This window comes from Saccopteryx bilineata, chromosome 1 (assembly GCF_036850765.1).
Source record: "Saccopteryx bilineata isolate mSacBil1 chromosome 1, mSacBil1_pri_phased_curated, whole genome shotgun sequence".
NCBI lineage: Eukaryota > Metazoa > Chordata > Mammalia > Chiroptera > Emballonuridae > Saccopteryx > Saccopteryx bilineata.
Window position 1 is genome coordinate 50,805,168 of NC_089490.1, and position 19,254 is coordinate 50,824,421.

General features: G+C 38.0%; 1 non-coding gene across 1 annotated transcript; it reads left to right on the forward strand.

Moving 5' to 3' along the window:
- Positions 1 to 1,052: 1,052 nt before the first annotated feature.
- LOC136321118 (small nucleolar RNA SNORA73 family) lies at positions 1,053 to 1,256 on the forward strand. Its single transcript, XR_010728412.1, has one exon. It is a non-coding gene; the product is annotated as a small nucleolar RNA SNORA73 family (small nucleolar RNA).
- The last annotated feature ends 17,998 nt before the right edge of the window (positions 1,257 to 19,254 follow it).

Here is a 19,254-nt window from a genome sequence, read left to right on the forward strand (position 1 = left end):
CAGGCGCTAGAATAGCTCTGGTTGCAACAGAGCAACGCCCCAGATGGGCAGAGCATCGCCCCCTGGTGGGCATGCCGGGTGGATCCCAGTCGGGCGCATGTGGGAGTCTGTCTGACTGCCTCCCCATTTCCAACTTCAGAAAAATACAAAAAAAAAAAAGAAAAGAAAAGAAAAGAAAAAAAAATTCTTGTTTTCAATTGCTGTCATTTAAAAGTTATGTCATGTTGATATGAAAATAATCAGAATGCTATCCATAACCTTTGTAAGATTGTCACAAACTTTAAAAATCAGATAAGGTTAATGATGTAAAGAAACATTAATTTTAAGAAACTTTTACATACACTTTGTGACATAATAAACCACAATCAGATTAATTAACACATTCATCATCTAACATAATCACCAGTTTTTTCCTATCTGTCCCAACATCATGCCAATAAATACCTCCTCATTCATTTAGTTTGTTAAGAACTCTCTCTCTGAACTCTTATAAAACTGGTCTTCTTTGGAACTCAAATAGATACTGTCTATGGCAACTCATTTGGTTAGTGATATATTACTTATCACTAACTTTTATAGTGTGATGTGTGGTGTCCCCTTACCCTGACTAAATAATAATAAGCTCCTTCAAAGAGAGAATGTAGAATCAATCATAGTTCCCAAGCTTGGTACTGTATAATTAGATTTTTGAGATGTATGATTAATTGGTGAAGTTAAATAATGGATTTAAGTTTTTAAATTACTGTAATATGCATATAAGAAAGATTCAAAGGATGCACAGTAACATGTCTATTATATTTTTCTCAAGAGGCAGAACTGATTTATTCATTATTCAACACATATTTTTGGGGTGCTTACTCTGTTCTAGGCATTGTTCTACTTTCTAGACATACACAAGTGAACAAGCTGAACTAAGTCTATACACTCATACAGCTCACATTATGGTAAATGGAGACATAAAGAGAAAGCAAGAGAGGAAGGGGGAGGGACTAAAGAAAGAAGGTGAGAGATAAACTAAGTGCTATGACAAGAATTAAAATGGTGCAATGTGTCCAATGTGGATACCCCTGGGTTGTCACTGTGCCCAGGGCTCTGTCCTGGTGGCACAGGGGAGCACAGGCTCTGCCCTGTGATATTCAGTCCTTTTCCACAATGTGGGAGAGAAAGCCGGGCCCTGAGTCTGCACCTGAATTTTTCTCTGCTCCTCAGACTCCTGTGGACAATGACTGAGGAGATAAACCATGTAGAAAACATCCAAAATATGAAAAGAAAGAAAAATAAAAATGGTATAATGTGATTAAGAGTGGCTTCTTAAATGTTCTAGACTGTGTTGTCAGAAAAGGTCTCTCTGAACAGATGTCATTTGAGATGACTTATGATAAGCCATGCAAAGATTTTTTAAAAATTGCAGGCATGAAGAACAACAGCTAGTACAAAAAGGCTACATGAGTCCTGAGATTGAAATATTACAGAAAATAAAAGAATATTAACACTGATAAAACCTAATGAGGCTGTGGAGGTAGGTGGGCAGCTTAGATTGTTTTGAAAACCAGGTTAATGAGTTTTTATTTTAATTTCAAATACAATGGTTACTTTTAAGCAAGGTGTGACTGAGGTGATTAGACTAGTTTTTCAAAGATTTCTCTGACTTCTTTTTCTAAGATGGGCTATATGAGGCAGGGAGACTATTGCTGTGGCCTAGTGGACCAGGTTATGGAGATTCAGATCATGATGGTTATAGTCAAGAGAGAGATGGAGACATTCAGGAAATATTTTGGATATTGACATGACAGAATTGAGTTAGAGATTAAATATGGATCTTGGAAAAGAGAGCAATCAAGGGTAAATCCTAGGGATTAGGTTTGAGTGGGAATGGAGACATTGGATTGTATCATTTTATGAGATGGGGACAATTAAAGCATAGTAAGTTGAAGGTAGGGAGATAAATCAGTGTTTCTTCTAGACTCATTAGATTTTTGATGCCAATCAAGCATCCAATTAGGGATGTAGAAAAGGCACTTGATTTTTCAGTCTAGAGTTCTGGGGAGATCTCAGTGATCAGATAAATACAGTATTTGTTGCTGATATATAGATTCTACTTATAGCCATGTTTCTAGATGAGATCATCTTTGGAAGACAGTAGAGCAGGGGTCAGGAACCTATGGCTCGCGAGCCAGATGTGGCTCTTTCAATGGCTGCATCTGGCTCGCAGACAAATCTTTAATAAAAAAAATAATAACATTAAAAATATAAAACATTCTCATGTATTACAATCCATTCATTTTCTACCACTCATGTTCATGGTTGCGGGTGGCTGGAGCCAATCACAGCTGTCTTCTGTGACAATACTGAATTTTTATTGGATAATGCATAACGTACACGGGTCATTGTATGGCTCTCATGAAATTACATTTTAAAATATGTGGCATTCATGGCTCTCTCAGCCAGAAATGTTCCCAACCCCTGCAGTAGAGCAAAACAAAGAAAAGAGGAAGGGGGATTTCATTAAAGACCTAGCAGGTTAAGAACTACAAAAAGTTTCAAAAGCAGCATTCCAGGCAAACAGAATGACTAGCAGAATGTGATGTTGTGAATGTTGAAAGAAAAAGGCCCTGGCTGGATGGCTCAGCGGTAGAGTGCTGGTCCCACATATGGATGTCCTAGGTTTGATTCCCAGCCAGGGCACAGAGGAAAAGCGACCATCTGCTTCTCCAACCCTCCCCCTCTTGCTTTTCTATCTCTCTCTTCTCATCTCTTGCAGCCAGGGCTCCATTGGAGAGAGTTGGTCCCAGGCACTGAGGATGGCTCCATGGCCTCCCCTTCAGGCACTAAAAAAATGGCTCCAGTTGCAAAAGAGCAAAGGCTCAAGATGGGCAGAGCATCCCCCCTAGTGGGCTTTCTGGGTGGATCCATGTTGGGCGCATGTGGGAGTCTGTCTTTGCCTCCCCTACTCTCACTAAAAAAAAAAAAAAAAAAAAAAGTTGAAAGACAAACATGTTTCAATACGGAGGGATGCTTACCTATGATTTTTTCCCTTGTACTCTCCAATATTTCTCAAATCTCCTTTGATCAATGCAGTGAACATTCAGAGTGTCTCTCTAACACACATTTTTATTTTATAGTAGCTAAATAGGATTGAGCCCACATCTGATTTCCAGAATGTGCCTGGGAATATGCCATTGCTTCTCAGTGCAGATGCTGTTGTATTTCGAACAGTACAAACTACTATTGTATAGGACTGTTCAGGAATCACATGATGTTTAGCATTCCTGATCCTACTAAATGTATGAGCCTGCCTGTTTACAGAGATTGTGTTATGTGCCATTGAGTAGGCTCCCAACTCCTGGCAACTCTATGTTTAAGTGATGTCCATGATGTCCTGTCCTCCACCACCCCACTCAGCTCCTGTTTAGTCATGTCTATGGCTTTTTAAAATCAAGCCAATCCACCTTATATTTGATCTTCCTCTTTTTCTTCCATTTTACCAGCATTATTGTTTTTTTCAAAGAACCTTCTTCCTCATGATGTGTCCAACGCCCTTGTAATTAGTACTGGTAGTATAAAGATGCTTAAGGCACATTCCTTGAGGGAACCTGCAATTATTGGGGGTAGACGCACAAAAGTCAATAAAAACAATATAATGTAATGAGTGCAGCATTGGAGTTATGTACTGGTAGTAGTGGTGGAAAGAAGATAGTGACTAATTTTATCTGGATGTGTTAGGAAAATATTTACTGAGAGATGTTTACATAGGTTCATGAATACCATATTCAGAGTCGGGAATGGGAAGTGTACAGTAGCAAAGCAAGACTGAGACGGTTGTCCTTAGAAAGACCTGCTGGCAAATTTAGTCCTTGGCTGGTGTCTGAGAACTTAAATTTCAGACTGTTCTCACCATCCCCTGATAAGAAGGTTCACTATACCTAAATTGTTTATCCAAACAATATAGCTTTTGCTGAACACCTGTTTCTGTCTAGAAATCTGGAATTTTGGCATGTACTAGGCTAGGGGGATAGGCAGAAGGTGCCTATGTGAAGAGCCCTCAGTAAAAATCCTGTGCACTGAGTTTCTAATGAGTTTCCCCAATAGACAAAATTTCACAGGTCTTGTCACAACTTCTTGGTGGAATTGAGTGCATCCATTGTGATTCCAATGGGAGAGAGCCTTGGAAGCTCACCCCTGGTTTACTCCAAACCTTGCCTCATGCATCTTTTCCTTTTGTTGACATTTACTTGTAATAAATCACAATTCTGAGTATGATTTTGTACTGAGTTCTGTGAATCCTCTTAGCAAATCAAGCTAGGTGTGGTCTTGGGGACAGCCAACACAGGAAAGTTTGTCAGAGGGAATAAAAGTGGCAAGTAGACTCAAAAAGAAACAAGTATATGTTTTGAGAATTGCACCTCATTTTAAATGATTCTCCTAAAATGGAAAAGACCATTATATAAGATGTCAAAAATGACCCTAAGCGTTATCTAGGTATTTTATTACCATATTTCTTCATGTATAAGACGCACATTTTTCAAAAAATTTAGGGTCTAAAAACTGGATGTGTCTTATACAGTGGTTGTAGAAGTGTGGCATTTCAAATGCCATAGATGGAACTGAGGATGAGGCAATGTATGAAGACAGTGATTCATCATCAGACACAGATGAGGACAAGCTAATGGATGGGAATTTTGACAGTGATGAGTTGTATGAATTTTATGATGAATAAAACGTGAGTTCAATAACTTTATGTAATACATTTTTTTTTCAAATTTTGGGCCCCAAAATTAAGGTGCAACTTATACACGGGATCGTCTTATACATGGGAAAATACATTGTTTCCCTTTTTAAGGGCTTTGATTAGTTCAATTCCTATTTGACTATACTTTCTTAAAAACTTAATGTTTCATATGGGGAATGAGAACAGAGAGGTAATAATAGTTCAATTATAAAAATCACTCAAAAATCACTACTTCTATGAGAACTCTTTTGATTTTCTCCAGTGAAAAGTAACATTATATTGATGATCCTTTATAAAAGTATGAGCTTCTGATGATATTCTTATTTTATTCATCATTGTATCTCTGGATCTAGTATAGTATCTGGTTTACACTATCCATTTTTCCATTTCCAGAATAATTATTGAGTATCTATGATGTGGCACACAAAGTTCTAGGTCCTTGTAACTAAATAGCAAACAAAATAACAGGGCTAACTAATAAGATTACAGTCACATGGGAGCTAAATAAATGTTTGTTGCATTCAGTTGTGCTTATCTGTTCTCAAATTTGGCACTGTATAGGTTGTCCCATTCTTTATTCTATACTTTGCTTACAATACTCCCTTATGTGTTCACTGCAATTCCAATTTTGAAACTAGAATAACTACTACTGGTCTTGCTGTTCAAAGAGTTTTATTTGTTAGTTTGTTTGTTTTAGAAATGTTATAAATTCTTGGTCTGAAAAATTTTGAACCAAAGACACAATTTCATTGACCAGTATGGATTATGATAATTATATAAGTAAATGTTATTTAAATTGTAAGTTCCAATGAGAGTGGATATATTTTTTTTACTTCTGTATTTTTGGAACTTAGAATAATGCTTGGCATATAGTAATTGCTCAACAAAAATTTGTTGAGCAAATTAGTAGGGTAGACTCATGTTTTCATCAAATGTAAGTTTTATTAATTAAATATTATTTAAAATAATTTTAATTAATATTAGTCACAGGAATTAAAACATACAACATAGCCCTTTCCAGTTGGAGTAGATAGAGTGTCAGCCTGGTGTGCAGACATCCCAGGTTCAATCCTTCATCAGGGTGCACATGAGAAGCAACCATCTGGTTCTTTTCCCCTCTCCCTCTCCCTTCTCACTCTCTGCTACTCCTTTAGCCAGTGGCTCAATTGGTTTGAGCGTCAGCCCTGAGTATTGAGGATAACTCAGTTGGTCCAAGCATCAGCCCAAGACAGGGGTTGCCAGGTGTGGATCCCAGTCAGGGTGCATGTGGGAACCTGTCTCACTATCTTTCCTCCTCTCACTTCAAAAAACAAACAAAAATATAACACAGAATTTTTTTTAAAAAAAGCTGAAAGGCCCTGGCCGGTTGGCTCAGCTGTAGAGCATCGGCCTGGTGTGTGAAAGTCCAAGTTTGATTCCTGGCCACGACACACAGGAGAAGCACTCATCTGCTTCTCCACCATTCCCTCTTTCTCTTCCCTTCCTGCAGCCAAGGTTCCATTGGAGCAAGGTTGTCCTGGGCACTGAAGATGGCTCCATGGCCTTCGCCTCAGGTGCTACAGTGGCTCCGATTGTAGCGAAGCAATGCCCCAGAGGGGCTAAGCATCACCCATGCTGGGCATGTCAGGTGGATCCTGGTCAGGTACATGTGGGAGTCTATCTGTCTGCCTCCCCATCCCCCACTCATTTCATTAATAAATAAATAAATAAATAAATAAAATTTAAAAAGCTGAAAAACTCAAATGATTTTATAATATAAACATTTCCTGAAATGGGAGGCAGAGGATTTGATTAACTTACAATAATAATGACGACCTTTGGTGATTTTAAACTTTTTGCAACTCAGTTTTCTTGTCTCTAAATTGAAGATATTAAAAGAAATTCCTGAATTTTCTTCCAATGTCAGTATAAAGTTTATGTGATTATTAAAAGAAATTGTATTTGATTGTAGTTATTGAAAACCTAATTTGACTATGTTATAGATTACTTCTATAGGTTACTTGTCATTTTCTCATATTCTAAATTTGTTAATGTCTCAGACTGGAATGAGGATGGTGATGGGTAGCCAATAACACTCATAATAGTAGCAACTTATAGGAAAAACTATTTTCACCAGATAAGGTTTTATCAGAAAATAAAGTAAGACAAAATAAAAAACTAGGGGATGAGGAAGTATAAAGCAAAATAAGATGATGTATTTTTATCTCTTTCTTCTATGGTGTATTTGAATCTAAGTTGTGAGTAGCAGGAAGATTGGATGACATAGACTGATCTTGGAAGACTGACTTCCTTTCCTGAAAAAATTCTCATAGAATTTTATATTCTTAATGGATATTGAATCTGTTATCTATGTTTTTATAGTGATATAGCTTAGTATACCTATTACATTTAATATATAACAGTTTCTAATAAATTTGCAGAAATTGGTAAAACAATGTATTCCATACAATAAAATGAATACCAGTGATACTTAGTTTCTTTCTGAGCCACCTCTCTTAAGAATTAAAACATATAAACTTCTAAGGCATAGCTCACATTTTTTAAAGATTGCCTTAGGACAGACTGCTCTTGCTGTTTATCCAAATATACAACTATCTGGGGCTTTCATGGAGAATGAGAATTCTGGACAAAAACAAAGATATGCTGTGGTGTGTGAAATAGGCAGTTACCAATCTATTCCGATTGATTTTTTCTTTTTGTCCTCATTGAGTCAAAGTCACTGATGTCCAGCTTTCCCTGGGATTCATGGCATGGAATCTTTAGCTTAAGAAATGTTTGTTAAAAATAAACAAACAGAACATATTTAATATCTATCTATATCACACGGTGACTATGATGTAGCACCAGCATTGTGTTATATCTGCCCATGATTATTTATTGGACTATAAGGTTTTAAAGGACCTGATTCTGTTAATATGTACATAAGAATATCATACAGATTTATGTTTGGATTTTCAGTAGAAACTTTTAAGAATCAAATGTTTTTAATTCATTATACTCTGTTAGTGAAGGGAACAGGGGACATATAATTCTTCTAAATCACTCTTTAAAAGACTAAATGAAGGCCCTGGTTGGCTCAGTGGTAGAGCATCAGCCCAGTGTGTGGATGTCTGGGTTCGATTCCCAGTCAGGGAACACATGAGAGGAGACCATCTGCTTCCCTCATCTCCACCCCCACCCTACTCCCTTCCCACAGCCATGGCTTGATTGATTCAAGCACATGTGCCAGATGCTGAGGATGGCCCCTTGGAGCCTCTACCTCAGGTACTAAACATAGCTGCTCAGTTTGGAGGATGGCCCCAGATGGGCAGAGCACTGGCCCCAGATGGGGTTCACCAAGTGAATCCCGGTCAGGGCGCATGGGAGTCTGTTTCTCTATCTTCCCTTCTCTTACTTAAAAAAACAAAACAAAACAAAAGACTGTAAATGACTGTAAATATATGACTTTTAAAAGATTTCATGGTACTTTTTTAGGTAAAGCTGTGATTAATAATTCAAGTAACTATAGTGAAAAGTATTTTATAAGATGATTTTAGATAAATTTTAAGTGCTGTGTATTATTCATATAATAAATTTCCCAAGCTTTATATCCAAACCCAGCCACCTTTGTCTAAATGTTCAATTTTGATGTGACTCTGAAACTCATTATTATATATTTATTATCTTTAGACATCCCCTTGATATTTGACATGTCATTTTCAAGGAAATTATGTCATTATAATTTATATTTTATGTTTTTGTTCCATTCAAAATCTTCAACTATAGTTCTCTTACTACAAAATTACCTCATCTAATACCAATATTCTCTTTTTGTTAATTCATTTCTTCAAAGAAACCATCTAGTCCCAAGTCTTCAAGAACTCTGCCCTCCAAGCTAATCATCAAACTCACTCATTTATTAATTTTATCGCTAGAAATGTATAATATCTCTGACCTGTTGGGCACTGTGCTGAGTACTGGGAATACAAAGGGGAGACTCTCTCCCCTCCCAGACTTTCTGTTTTCTTGCCTCTGCATTCATCTTTTATTCAGCACTTATTGGAACTGCTACCTTATGCCAGGGAAAGTACTGAGGCTTTAAAAAAATAATAATAATAAAATAAAGCAGAGCTCAGTCCGAAAGGAATTACAATTCCTTGGAGAAGAGAACATATAAACAGATAATTTTAAATGTATTGGGTAAGTGCAGGTATGACAAAGGTTTTACCTTGGAAGCTGTGGAAAATGGACAGGCATAGGGGTTCAAGGAAATGGTCTGCCTTATTCAGGGTCTTGCCTCAGGTATCAAACAAAAACCAGTTGTCTTGACTTGGGTTTCCCAAGAAGTTGACCCAGAGACAAAAATTCAAGTGCAAGTGATTATGCAGTAATTTGGTAGAAGAACTGGGAAGGAAGACGGAAGGGAAGGAAGCCAGTATAAAGGGTGTGTGATCAAGCTAGTTACTATCATGGGCAGCTGTCAGTCAATCCCTCTAGAGAACTACGCATGAGATAGAGTGTGGTACACAACTCAAAGTTACCCACTTCCCTTCATGCTGGGCTGAGGAACCAGGATTTTATCCACCAAATGCCTGTCCATCATTGTCTGTTTCTGGGGACGCTGACTCTTCACCACTTCCAACTTTCCTTATGCACGACTGAAGGTGCTCCCGTGCCTGAATAAAGCCTTTAGACCAGGAAGTGTGGATATTTACATTAGGTAGTGTTTACTGTATGTAAATTAATGTGGCAGACATATACATGAGTAGGGCATACCTGTAAACTGAATAATTCATTAGGGGAAATTTAATACAAGAAATTAATTATTAGGTTGTCAGAAGTGCTAAAAGGACAAACTGGAAAAAGTGAGGCGATATCAAGACTAGCTACTGTAGGGAGCATCTCTGGCCTTTAGGACTAGAGCAGCACAGGGAAGACACGGTGTGCGTGGGCCCAGGAGCCAGGCTATGAAGCGCAAGTCTGAAGCACTGAGGAGACAGAGTTACTGCTGGAGAAGATGACTGAAGAATAGTACGCTAAAGATAATGCTTGCCTCTTCCATTCTCCAAAGTCAGATCAGTGCCTCCCACTGGCCAACTCCAGCTAAGAAGACCGTATTCAAAGGACCCTGGGTAAGTGTGGTTTGAAGGATCAGGTCTTGTAGCCCCTGTAATACACATCAGAGCAGAGAAGGGCAGAGGATAGACCTCAGACCAACTAAACAAATAACCACCACAGGTTTTTCCAGAATACTCTGCCTAAGCAGAATTTTCATGATTTTTCCAACCTAATTTTATACTGTACTCTGCCACCAAATCATTTCTATTGCCTTCATGGTAGTCTCTTTTTTAATCCTAAAGTAATAGTACTCCTAGGTTGTTTTCTTGATCTAAAGTCTTCCTTTCTACATTATAGTTGTCTTTCAAAGTCTAGGTTATGGCCATCCTCATATATACCAGCTGGCAATGATATCCCTGATATCATCTTGCCTGAGAATCTTTAGCCTGTGTCTGTGTTGTGTATGTGAATGTACATGCACACACGTGGATGTGATACACTATTTCATGCCACCGTGTATCAGTTCCTGTTTAATGAGTGTTTTACTTGCTTCTTCCTCACCTCTTTGAAGAGTAGGAACCAGTATTAGTTAGGATTACATTATACTGCTTTATAGAAAAGGAAAAATACCTCTATTTTTCTGTCTCATGTAAACATGGGTCATATAGGTTGATATGATGGTTTGATTATTAGGGATCAGTAGCCCTACTCCTAAACATATGGTTTCTGCCTCATGGTCTGAGTTAGCTGCTGTGGAGGCTATAGAGAACAGAAGGCCAACCCTCCTTCTGTGAGGACGCTTAAAAGCTATTATATGTCATATCCACTTATAGCCACATGGTTACATGGTCACTCCTGGTTGACCTGGATGACAGAGGGTATAGAACAGTGGTTCTCAACCTTTCTAATGCCGTGACCTCGCAATATAGTTCCTCATGTTGCAGTGATCCAAAACCAAAAATTAATTTTGGTGGCTACTTCATAATTGTAATTTTGCTACAGTTATGATTCGGAATGTAAATACCTGATACGCATTATGTATTTTCTGATGGCTTTAGGCGACCCCGCTGGGGTCGCGACCCACAGGTTGAGAACCACTGGTATATAATGTTGTTTATTTCAAATAGTCATATATGTTATGTTGAGTCCTATAAGAAGCAAACACCAAGATATAATTAGAGGTACAAAAGCTTTACTGAGAGAAATGTCCATGAAGGATAAAAGAGAGAGTAGGAAGAGGCAGGGGAAATTTTTAGATCATGATTGATGCAGGTCTGACATCTGTGAAAGGGAAGGAATTGGGTACTAACAAGTTCACCCTGCAGTGTAGCTCTGGGAAAGTCTCAGCCAGGCTTCTAAGAGCCCCAGAGCAGATTTCCCATTAAAGAAATCCTATGTTAGGTAAGAATCACCCAGCTTCAGTGCTGTCTCTTTGCTCAGTCCTTTCTGTTTGCCTCTGGCAGAGACATAATAAGTGCATATCTTCAGCTTTCTGAACTGAGTGACTATGGCTCCCTTGCTTCTATTTCTGTAGAAGCTTCCCAGGACTCTTTCTTATACTTCCTTTCCACCCTATTGACCAGTAATATAATATTATATACATGGGTACAGAATATTATATACATGTGCTTTCTGAGTGCTTTGCATATTTCAAATGTAAGTTCAGACTAGTTTTTTCTCGCTCATCTGAGCAATACCATAATACACAAACATACTAAGACTTTTAGATATAAGAAGATTATGAGTTCTCACAATCGGCCCTAAATAGCCAAAAAAAGTAAAAAAAAGCAGGAAGCATCACAATTCCTGATTTTAAGCTACACTATAAAGATATAATCATCAACAGAGGATGGTATTGGCATAAAAACAGACAAATAAACCAATGAAACAGAATCAGGAACCCAGGAATAAACACATGCATATATGGTCAACTAATATTTGACAAGGGAACCAAAAATACCCAATGGAGAAGAAACAATCTCTTCAATAAATGGTGCTGGAATAATTGAATACTCACATGTAAAAGAATGAAATGAACTCATATCTTACAAAACTCACAACATTTAATTCAAAATGGATTAAAGACTTAAATGTAAGACCAGAAACCATGGAACACCTAGAAAAAAATATAGGAATAAAGATCCTTGAGCCTGACCAGGCGGTGGCGCAGTGGATAGAGTGTTGGCTGGGTTGCAGAGGGCCCAGGTTCAAGACCCCGAGGTCACCAGCTTGAGCGTGGGCTCATCTGGTTTGAGCAAATTCCAACTTGGACCCAAGGTCACTAGCTCAAGCAAGGGGTTACTCGGTCTGCTGAAGGCCCACTGTCAAGGAACACATGAGAAAGCACTCAATGAATAACTAAGGTGTCGCAACGAAAAACTGATGATTGATGCTTCTCATCTCTTTCCATTCCTGTCTGTCTATCCCTCTCTCTGACTCTCTCTCTGTGTCTGTTAAAAAAAAAAAAAAAAAAAAAAAAAAAAAAAGATCCTTGACATGGGACTTGGGAGTGATGTTTTGAATATTGTACCTAAAATGCAAGCAACAAGATAAAACAATAAATAAGAGATTACAGGCCTGGCCAGTTTGCTCAGTGGTAGAGTGTTGGCCCAGCATGTGGAAATCCTGGGTTCGATTCCTGGCCAGGGCACACAGGAATCTGCTTCTCCACCCTTTCCCCTCTCTTTTTTCTCTATCTCTCTCTTCCCCTCCCACAGCTAAGGCTCCATTAGAGCAAAGTTGGCCTGGGCATTGAGGACAGCTCTATGGCCTCCATCTCAGTCGCTAGAATGGCTCAGATTGCAACAGAGCAATGCCCCTGATGGGCAGAGCATCGCTCCTTAGTGGGCAGGCCAGGTGGATCCCGGTTGGGCAATGCGGGAGTCTGTCTTTCTGCCTCCCCACTTCTCACTTCAGAAAAATACAAAAGAAAAAGGGGGATTACATAAAACTCAATAACTTCTGCACAAAAAAAGAGGAACCATCAACAAAGTGAAAAGACAACGCTCAAAATGCAAAATAATTTTGCAAACTATATATGTCATAAGAACTTAATATCCAAAATATATACAGAGCTCATTAAACTAAATAGCAAAAATAAAAAACAAAAATGGGCAAAGAATCTGAATAGACATTTTTCTAAAGACGATATATGAAAGGCAACAGTTTCATGAACAGATGTTCATCACAAGTCATCAGGGAAATGCAGATTAAAACCACATTGAGATATCACTTCACACCTGTTAGAATGACCATCATCAAAAAGACAGGATAACAAATGCTGGTGTGGATGTTGAGAAAAGGGAAATCTTGTGCATTATTGGTGCAATTATAAATTGGTGCAGCTACTCTGAAAATCAGTATGGAGCTTTCTGAAAAAATTAAAAGTAGAATTACTATATGATCTAACAATTTCTCTTATGGGAAACAAAGACATTAACTTAATTATCTGTACCTCCATATTTACAGAGGCATTATTTACAATAGCCAAGATATAGAAACAATGAAGTGTCCATCAGTGGATGAATAAATAAATAAGTTGTGATATATATACATAACAGAATACTATTCAACACTAAAATATGAGAAAATTTTCCCATTTGTGATCACATGAATGTAACTTGAAATCACTATGCTAAGTAAAATAAGTCAGACTAAGAAAGACAAATATTGTATAATTTCACTTATATGTGGATCTTTTTAAAAAAAATCCACTAAAATCAGAGAAAAGGGATCAAACTTGGGGCAGTTGAAGGAAAGTGGTCAAAAGGCACAAACTTCCAATTATAAGGTAAATAAATACTAGGCGTGTGATGTACCGCACGAACACTGTAGCTTACACTGCTGTATGATATACAGAAAAATCATTAACAGTTAATATCCTTAGAGTTCTCATGATGAGAAATTTTTTTTCCATTTTTCTGTTCTTTTCTTTCTTATTGTATCTGTATGAGAAGATGGATGTTAGTTGAATCTGTTATAGTAATCATTTCACAATATATGTAAATCAAACCATCATGCTGTGTTCTTTAAATTTTTACCAAATTGTATGTCAATTATTTCTCTATAGAATTGGAAAAAAGATTGTGTGCTCCAATGTTTCTTTGAAAACTAAGGAACATTTTCTGAGAGACAATATTTCATTAGTTGTTCAATGGAAAGTTGTGAAAAGTTAGAATGAGCCTACTGCAAGAGAAACGGGAAGGACCCTGTCGGGAAAGTGGTTGTTACTTTACATGTGGTAGAAAAAAGAACTGAAGAGGGGATATTGAAGTACATAGCTATAGGAAATGGGGCCGCAAGCCATGAAGTCTTCTAAAGGAGTGAGTTTAAAAAGTAAGAATGGCAAGTGCACAGGCCATGAGGCAGGAGCATATTCAGCATGGGCAAGGAACAGCACAGCCATTGTGGCTAAAAAAAAGTGAGCCAGGTAGACAGTGGTCCAAGATGAGGTCAGACAGGTGAGGGGAGAGGCTGATCTCAGAGACCCCCAAAGGGTATATCAGCTGTTACTCTGAGGAAAATGGTAAGCCACTCGAGGGTCTTTTCAGCAGAGGAGTAACATGACCTGATTCCTGTGATGAAAGAATAAAATTGACTGCCATGGGGTGAGTAGAAAGAAGGGGACAGAATGCATTTATCCAGGTGAGTGATGGTACTGGAATGGATTAGAATGTTGTTAGTAGGGGTGGTCAGACAGCAATTACTTTCTGAATACATTCTGTAAATAGAGCAGACTTTATTGAATCAAATGGAGAGTGTGAGAGAAAAAAAGGAGTCACAGTTTTTAATTTCAGAAACAGAGAATAATGAAGTTGCTATTGACTGAGATGGGAAATGTTGGAGGAAGAAAAGTGGATGTGGGTGGGGAGTTCAGCAGTTAGGTTTGGCATGCTTAAATTTGAGATGCTGATTATTCATCAAGTGGATCTGTGGAGTAGGCATCTGGAGGTATGTCTGGCTCTACAGTAATGGTTTGTGATTCATTTGCTTAGAGAACTTAGTTATTTTTTTGTTTTTGTAATTGTTTTTTTACAGAGACAGAGAGAGAGTCAGAGAGAGGGATAGATAGGGACAGACAGACAGGAATGGAGAGAGATGAGAAGCATCAATCATCAGTTTTTCATTGCGACAACTTAGTAGTTCATTGATTGCTTTCTCATATGTGCCTTGACTGTGGGCCTTCAGCAGACCGAGTAACCCCTTGCTTGAGCCAGCAACTTTGGGTCCAAGCTGGTGAGCTTTGCTCAAACAAGATGAGCCCGTGCTCAAGCTGGCAACCTTAGGGTCTTGAACCTGAGCCCTCCACATCCCAGTCCAATGCTCTATTCACTGCACCACTGCCTGGCCAGGCGAGAACTTAGTTTTTAATCTTGGCATTGCTACCTCTTAGGCAGCATCTGGAAAAATATTGAGGTGTTTTGGTTAACATAATGACTAGAGAGAGTTAACTGGCATTCAGAAGACAGAGGCCAAAGATTCCATAATTCTTGCAATGCCCAGGGTAGTCCTGGCAACTTCTAACTTTCCCTGGATTTTCCATAATTCTCAAATGTCCTGCTGGATTCAATTCCAGTAAGGTTAACAATTTGGTTTGATAGATACACACATATATTCTGAATTTTGAAGAAATATCACTACTTTTCAAATCAACAGAATATTTTACATTGTTTAGTTCTCAACTGTTCAAGAGTTTTCCATTTCAGAAAATAATGTGACCAAGACTATCATCATCACTGATATTTGAGATAACAACCTATCTATCCCTAAATATTAGTCTGCCTGTAGAGCTGCATAGTCAAATATATAACAGAGGAAATTTAAGGCTCTTCTTTAAACATATATAGAATAAATTCTATTACATTAATGGAGGTATATAAGATTCAATATAATCAAATATTATTAATACTATAAAATTTATCTTTCTGCTTATTAATTTTAAGTATTTTATAGTACTATAAAAAGGTATATATGAAATTACTTATTAAAACATTTATTTTATTTTATTTTTTTCTTTTTCTGAAGTTAGAAACGGAGAGGCCGTCAGACAGACTCCGGCATGCGCTCAACCGGGATCCACCCAGCATGCCCACCAGGGGGCGTCGCTCTGCCGCTATCGGAGTCATTCTAGTGCCTGAGGCAAAGGCCACATTGCCATCCTCAGCGCCCAGGCAAACTTTGCTCCAATGGAGCCTTGGCTGCGGGAGAGGAAGAGAGAGACAGAGAGGAAGGAGAGGGGGAGGGGTGGAGAAGCAGATGGGTGCTTCTCCTGTGTGCCCTGGCCGGGAATCGAACCCGGGACTCCCGCATGCCAGGCCGATGCTCTACCACTGAGCCAACCAGCCAGGGCCAAAACTTTTATTGAATTACTGCTTTTTAAAATTCATCCTCTATTCCCAGTTGCCTATCAAAGAATATGGTTCCCAAGACCTCATTAAATATTAGAAGCAATTAGTGAACTTTTAGGGAGAGGTGTATTTTATGGAATAACTTATGTATAACATAGAATACTTTTGAACAATACTTATATAAACATGGCACAGCTCACTTATGAGTATCATATTATCTCATTTCTGTCATTTTAATATACATTTTGACTTAGAATATTAAAGTTATTTACCTCTTTCCTTACAGAGCAATAACTCAGGTCTCTTTTTTTCCCCCCCCAAATGCAGTTTTTACTTTAGCGACTGCTCAAAACCTAGGATTCTTCATTTACTGGTACTCAGGTAAATAATAACTTTTGATCTTTTTTATTCATTTTCAGCCAAAGTTATTTGTTATAAGTCATTGCAAGCATTTGGCTATTTAATTATGTCTTTCAGAGTAGTCGAGCCTGTGCAATTGTATGATCAAATACATTATCTTGTTTAGAATCTATTATTTTATTATCTATATTTCCTTTCATTCTTATTTTACATTAAAGTTGTAGCATTATTTTGACTTTTATTAATTATTTGTTTTGGTAGGTTATATTATCTATAGGTTATATTTCAGAATGAAAATATGGAAGTATCACCATATATTTGTTACAAAATGGGGTACAGGATTTGATAGATATAAGAACAGCTGGCCTAGGGAATAAGTTGATATATTAGTTAGAGTTCTCTGCAGAAACAATATCAACAGAGAAAAAAAGATTTATTTAAGGAACTGGTTTATGCAATTATAGAGGTTGGCAAGTCCAAATTCTTCAGGGTATGTCTGCAGGCTGGAGACCAGAGAAGAGCTCATGATTAAGTTTAAGTATGAAGGTTGTCTACTTCAGAAATCCCTCTTGCTCAGGGGAGGTCAGCCTTTTGTTGTACTCTGGAGTTCACCTGATTAGTTGAGGCCCACCCACATTAAGGAAGGCAATCTACTTTACTTGAAGTCCAATGATTTAGGTGTCAATTTTTTCCAAAAAAAATTCTCACAGAAACATTCAGAATAATGTTTAATATACATTTTTCCTGTTTTATCACTCTTCATTATTTATTTCAATACTTGTTTAATAGCTTTTTCCTCCAACAGATTATACCACAGAACTGTTCCCAGGTGACACCTGGGTAATGGGGTCCAGTGAGACAGGACCCTATCACCCCTGATGTCCAGAGGGGTCCCCTACTTCCCCCTTATTTGGCCTGTGTGGAGTTGAGTCCCCTGCTGAATGGGGTAAATATATCTCCAGGACATCTAGCTATTGTCCAGGTTGTTGGTAAGGTCGCCTTCAGGATATGAGGTAACACACATGACCACAGTACATTTCTCTACTCAGACTATAAGTCTTGGTCCTCTATTTAAAGCAGGGGTCCCCAAACTACGGCCCACGGGCCACATGAGGCCCCCTGAGGCCATTTATTCGCCCCCGCCGCACTTTCTGAAAGGGGCACCTCTTTCATTGGTGGTCAGTGAGAGGAGCACATTGACCACTATTAGCCAAAAGCAGGCCCATAGTTCCCATTGAAATACTGGCCAGTTAGTTGATTTAAATTTACTTGTTCTTTATTTTAAATATTGTATTTGTTCCCATTTTTTTTTTTTACTTTAAAATAAGATATGTGCAGTGTGCATAGGGATTCGTTCATAGTTTTTGTTATAGTCCGGCCCTCCAACGGTCTGAGGGACAGTAAACTGGCCCCCTGTGTAAAAAGTTTGGGGACCCCTGATTTAAAGCATTTTTCACACCAGTTTTGACAACTTCATTCTTGTCATGCTATACCTTATCTTCTGTCACTGGGTTTCCCTTTTTCCTGTTTGATGTTTAAACAACTCTTTGGGAGATTTTGCTCCCACAATTCATTCAAAGCCTTTAAAGCTTTTATTAGGAGTCTCAACAAGTCTTCCTGCTGATTAATTAGAAATATAAGCAAGACTAAGGTAACTGAAGGGGAGAAAATGAATCTTTTAAAACATCCTCAATTCTCCTTTTGGAGGCCTGGGAGCTGCGGCAGTCCTGGGAACCACAGGGGAATTAATGCCACCCCCAAGCCCTACGCAGGTGGTGGGAGCGATGGGGACAACTGCCCAGCACCACTGTAAAGGGGAGAAAAAGTGTCACTTTTAAAACTCAAACAGCTAAAACTATCTCCTCCCTTCACTCTAGTCTTCTTAAAAGTTGTCAAGGATACTAGATAATTAACTCACTTTTGAGCACAGGAAAGAAATACAATAATGAACAAGAATCCAAAGGGTAATTTAAGTTTAGTTAATGTCTTTTTAAAGTTATTAACATAAAATATATGTTTGTTTTGCCTGGGTTAACAAAAAGAGTTTGTTATCTCTGTTATATCTCTTAAAACGTGAGTGTTTGACTTTTAGTTGTCACTAAAAGTTAAGGTTTCTAAAAGTTAAGAATTCTAATTAAGTCAGAAAGGAACAATATATTTTTGAAAAAAAATTTTTAGAAGTCAACAAAAAGACTATAAAACTCACAGCAGGTTTGTGTAAATCACAGAAAGTTGTATAAGTTACAGAAAGTTTGTGAAGAGAGAAGAAACAAAAAGAGGAAGAATTAAGGAAGTGAAAAAAAAGGTGAGAAGAAACAAAAAAAGGGATCTACATATTACAGGAAGGAAGGATATTGGAAAAAAGGATTGAAAAGGGAAATAGAAATGGGAAAGGAAGAAATGAGAGAGAAGGAAAGGCACATAGATAAATGATGAAGCTGAGTGAAAATCTTGACAATGGATGAAGAGGTCTAATTCCCTATAATTTTTCAAATCAACAGTTATTTCCCCACAAAAGCTCCAGGTGCAATTGACAATAGGGAAAAAATTAATTAATTTCTTAGTCAAAAGTGTGCATACATCAACCTCAAGTCCACCAAGGACCAGGCACATCTAAGGATACATTTTATCCAATGGGCAGCTCCCTAATTAGGAAAAAGTTATAAAAACTAGCTTTGGGACCCTCAGAGCCCCACAGAACAACTGGTAAAGATAGTTTTGCAGGGTTTTTAACAACTGCGACAAGGCAGAGTAAGAGCAAAAAGACACCTGATAGAAACA